Consider the following 4296-nt stretch of genomic DNA (forward strand, 5'->3'; position numbering starts at 1 on the left):
ATGGGAGTGTCAGAGACAGTGCGATTGGCACAGGACAGAGCGGAGTTTAGGGCTGTTGTGCATAGGGTCGCTATGAGTCGCAAGTGACTCGACGGCACATAACAGCAACAAACAACATAAATAGGGAATTTACGCACAATGCTGGAGTCTATAGTTCTTTAGTTGTCTTTTTTTTTTTTTTTCTGTTGGCCTACTGGACAGAGAATGATGATACCACGCCAGAGGTGACTTTAATCTGTGGCCCTGTTTTTAATTGTTTTTGTTCAAACATTCTACTAGGTCATATAGCCCTGGTCTGTCCATTTACATGGTTGCTGTGAAGCTGAACACTGTGCCACTGGTGTCTCAAATGCAATAATGGTTACTCATGGTGGATCTCCCAGATTAAAACAAGCTTGGAAGTAGAAGCGGCATCCACTTCCAAAATAGCTTGCCTCCAGAAACCCTATGAACCTGGAAAAAGGATGAAAGTTATACAAGTGTCCAAGTCTTTCATTCATAGTGTTGCTCTGAGTTACCTACGACTGGACAACACTTAACAGCAACAACATTGTTAAACTACAAGCTGTAGGTTTCTTAGTTCTCACAGAACTTCTATTATTTTAAACTATGTTGTATATTAAAAAAAAAATCCTTAAGCAGGCTGTTTTGTGCCTCACTCTTGTCTGTGATGGATAATGAGTTTGAATGTAGCGCTTCACTTTTGCCAAGGGAAAAAGAAATAAATACTATTTGGGGGGGAAAACCAAACAAACCAAAAAGACCCCGAAAACCACCTGAGTAGTTAGATTTATTTGATCCTTCTTAAAAAAATATTTTAATTGATTTTCATATAATCATTACAATAGTATGTTTCATTAATATCTATTGTTTTATACAATCTTTCATTAATGTGTATGAATGAATGTATGAGACACATTTAATTCTTTTTAATGTTAGTCTTTGCATGGTTAGGCCATCCATCTTGCCGGTGTGGTCCCTTTGTATTTGTAGGATATATAACTCCCTCCAGGCATTACTGACAGGGGACTGGATTATACCCTGCTGAGGTGTCCTTGTTCAGTGTATAACCTGTGCGGTCACATATGCTACTCTGTGATGACCTCTATGACAATCTTTATAACTTGGCTTCAGTTGTTTATGTTTGTGCAATTTGACAGACTTCCAGTACAGATTCATCCTGGAAAGGTTTAAACTGGGTGGCTCCTTGGAGGCAAGGTAAAAACAGATACATGAACAAAAATTAGGACATTACATATGAAGGAGAAATGGAGAAATATTTTGCCAGCGTCAAGGTCCCTATGTACTGATGGTGCAAACAACTTCCACTTGACTTCTGCCCTGAAGCCTGGTGATTCTGGTGCCCAGAAGTGCTATGAAAGAAAGGACAGGCAAACTGGGTCTGTAAAGGCTGCAGCCAAGAAGACGCTATAGACCAGTTCTACGCCATAGTGCATGGACAACCTTGAGTCAGCATCTACTCAATGGTAATGGACTTGGTTCTTGGTTTGTTTGTTTTTTTACATTTAATTAACAAAATAAACCAAACCCACTGCCATCAAATCAATTCTGACTCATGCTTATGCTGCAGGACAGAGTGGAACTGCCTAATAGGAATTCCAAGGTTGTAGATCTTTGTGGAAGCAAAATACCGCATGTTTCTTCCAGGGAAGAGCTGGTTGATTCGAATCACCAACATTTTGACTAGCAACTGAGTATTTTAACCACTGCACCACCAAGGCTCTTTCTTAGTTTTTACTACAGTCATATAAACCTCAACAGCAGAGGTGGGGGAGCAGTGCTCAACTGACATCAAAATGTAGCTAATTCTTTCTTTCCATGACCTGATTACTGAGGCAGGGATGAGAAGACAGGTGGGATAGAGGCCAAGATCCTGAAAAGACTTTGGCTGATGGCTCCATTTGTGGCATGCTTTGGTTGGCTAACACCCAAGAGAAACACCACAATGGCCAAATTGATGAACGTGCCCCGTTTCATCTCTGGCTGTAAAAAGAAAGCCAGAGGCTGTAAGCTTTTAGTAAAGGGAGAGGCAAGGACAATGCCAGGCAAGTGCCAGGGTGATGGTACCGAAGGACCACACACAGAGTCCCTTTGTTAACTAATTGCTTTGAAATCTTGGCTTTTTTACCAACCATGAAATGTAATTTTGATGGAATAAGCACATGGCTCATCTCCTGGCTATTTGCTGCATGACATTGGAGACACTTCTCAGATTGCATGCAGTGGGAAAAAGAGAACTTCCCCCTTCCCCCACCACCCCATTTACTATGGGGTGCCTGGTGTTTTCACATATATTGTCTCATTTATAGGACTCCTCAAATAGTTGCATTTGACTTTAAGTAGTAGATCTATCTAACTGGCACAAAGAATGAGCTAGAGGCTTCTCTCCCATATTTGGTTGGAGGGAGGAAATGCATTTCATGTGGGCTTGCCTGTGTTTTTCACCTTGCAAATCAGCCTTAATAAATGTTGGTCTTAAATGAATGGCTTCATTCATTAGTCAATGAGGCTCTTTTCTTTTCCCACCTACTGGTCCTCATCCTATTTCTTTCCTCTTGCTGATTTTCTTAATATGCTTTGCCCTTTCTTCCTTTATTTTTTGTGAACATCATATATCAGTAACCTGCTGTTTTCCCAAAGCCCTCAGACTTCATTTATTGTGCAGCTCCTCCAATCAGGGCTGAACCACACTCAGCACATTCTCTCTGGGGTTCTTAGATAATGAGCTACTATCATCAGCATTAAGTGAGATCTGTTCTGTAATTATTTTTGCATATTTTCCTCTTTTTTCTTAAAGAGGAAATAACTTCTTAAGATGACAGTGGAGGGACAATTAATTGCTTTTGAGCTGTGGTGTTGAACATACACAGACTGTGCCATGGACAATGAGCCAAAAAATAAATAGATGTCTTGGATAAAGTATGGTGAGGCTTTGTCTTGCATACTTTAGACATGCTGTTGTTGTTAGGTGCCATCATAGTGACTTTATGAACAACAGATCTAAACCCTGTCCTATCCTGTGCCATCCTCATAATTTCTGACATGTTTGAGCCCAATTCTGCAGTCACTGGGTCAATTCATCTGGTTGAGGGTCTTCCTTTCCTTTGCAGACCCTCCACTTTTCCAAATATGATGTCCGTTTCCAAGGAATAGCCTCTCCTAAGAACATTCCTAAAATAGGTGAGACAAAGCTTTGTCTTTTTTGCATCCAAGGATCACACTGACTGTACTTTGTCCAAGACGTATCTTTTTGTTCTTTTGGCAGTCAGTGGAATGGTCAGTAATCTCCTCCAACACTATAGGTCAAAGGCATCAAGTTTTCTTCTGTCATACTTGTTCATTATCTAGCTCACAGATGCATAGTAAGTGATTTAAAAGACCATGGCCTGAATAAAGTACACTGAAATCTTCAAACTGGCATCATCATTATTTCTCAGAATTTGAAGAGATCCTTGACTGTAGTAATTTGGGGAGGTCCTTGACTGCAGACTTTCCCAATGCAATGCATTTTCTGATCTTTTCATAGCTGGTACACAGTATCTTGATTGTGTATCCAAGTAAGATGAAATCAATGACAGCTTTAATTCCTTCTCAGTCTATCATGATGTTGTCTATCAGTTCAGTGCTGAGAATCTTTGTTTTCTTGATGTTGAGCTGTAACCCATATTGAAGGCTGTAGTCTTGGCTCTGCAGCAAGTGGTTTAGGTTCTCCTCACTTTCAGCAAGCAAGATGGTGCCATATATATAAAAAAGGTTGTTGAAGAGTCTTCCTCGGATTCTGATGCCACATTCTTCTTCATAGAATCCAATTTCTTGAAGAATTTTCTCAGCATATGGTCTGGAAAGATAGGGAGAAAAGATACAAGAATGACCCACACCTTGTTGTCAGGTACCTCTCAAGAGACTGAAAAACAATGATATCAGTCTAGAGACTAAGGTGTGCCTGATCCAAGCCATGGTCTTCACAATTACTTATTATGCATCAGAGATCTGGACAATGGCTAAGGGTTGTTGTTATATGCCGTTGAGTCACCCACAACCCATAGTGACCCTATGTATAGCCCTGCCATGTCCTGAAACAGTCTCATTACTTCTGACACACCAACCCCCATTGCCCCAGTTACTGTATCAATCCATCTTAATCAAGGTGACTTTATGAACAACAGATCTAAACTCTCTCCAGCGCCATCCCTCCATCCTTTCTAGCATGAAGTCCTTCTCCAAAGACCAGTCTCTTTTAGCTACTTGCCCAAAGCATTGTGAGACAGAGCTTCA

The sequence above is a fragment of the Elephantulus edwardii genome, unplaced genomic scaffold, assembly GCF_000299155.1.
Source record: "Elephantulus edwardii isolate Elephantulus edwardi_28Jun2011 unplaced genomic scaffold, EleEdw1.0 scaffold00039, whole genome shotgun sequence".
Classification (NCBI taxonomy): domain Eukaryota; kingdom Metazoa; phylum Chordata; class Mammalia; order Macroscelidea; family Macroscelididae; genus Elephantulus; species Elephantulus edwardii.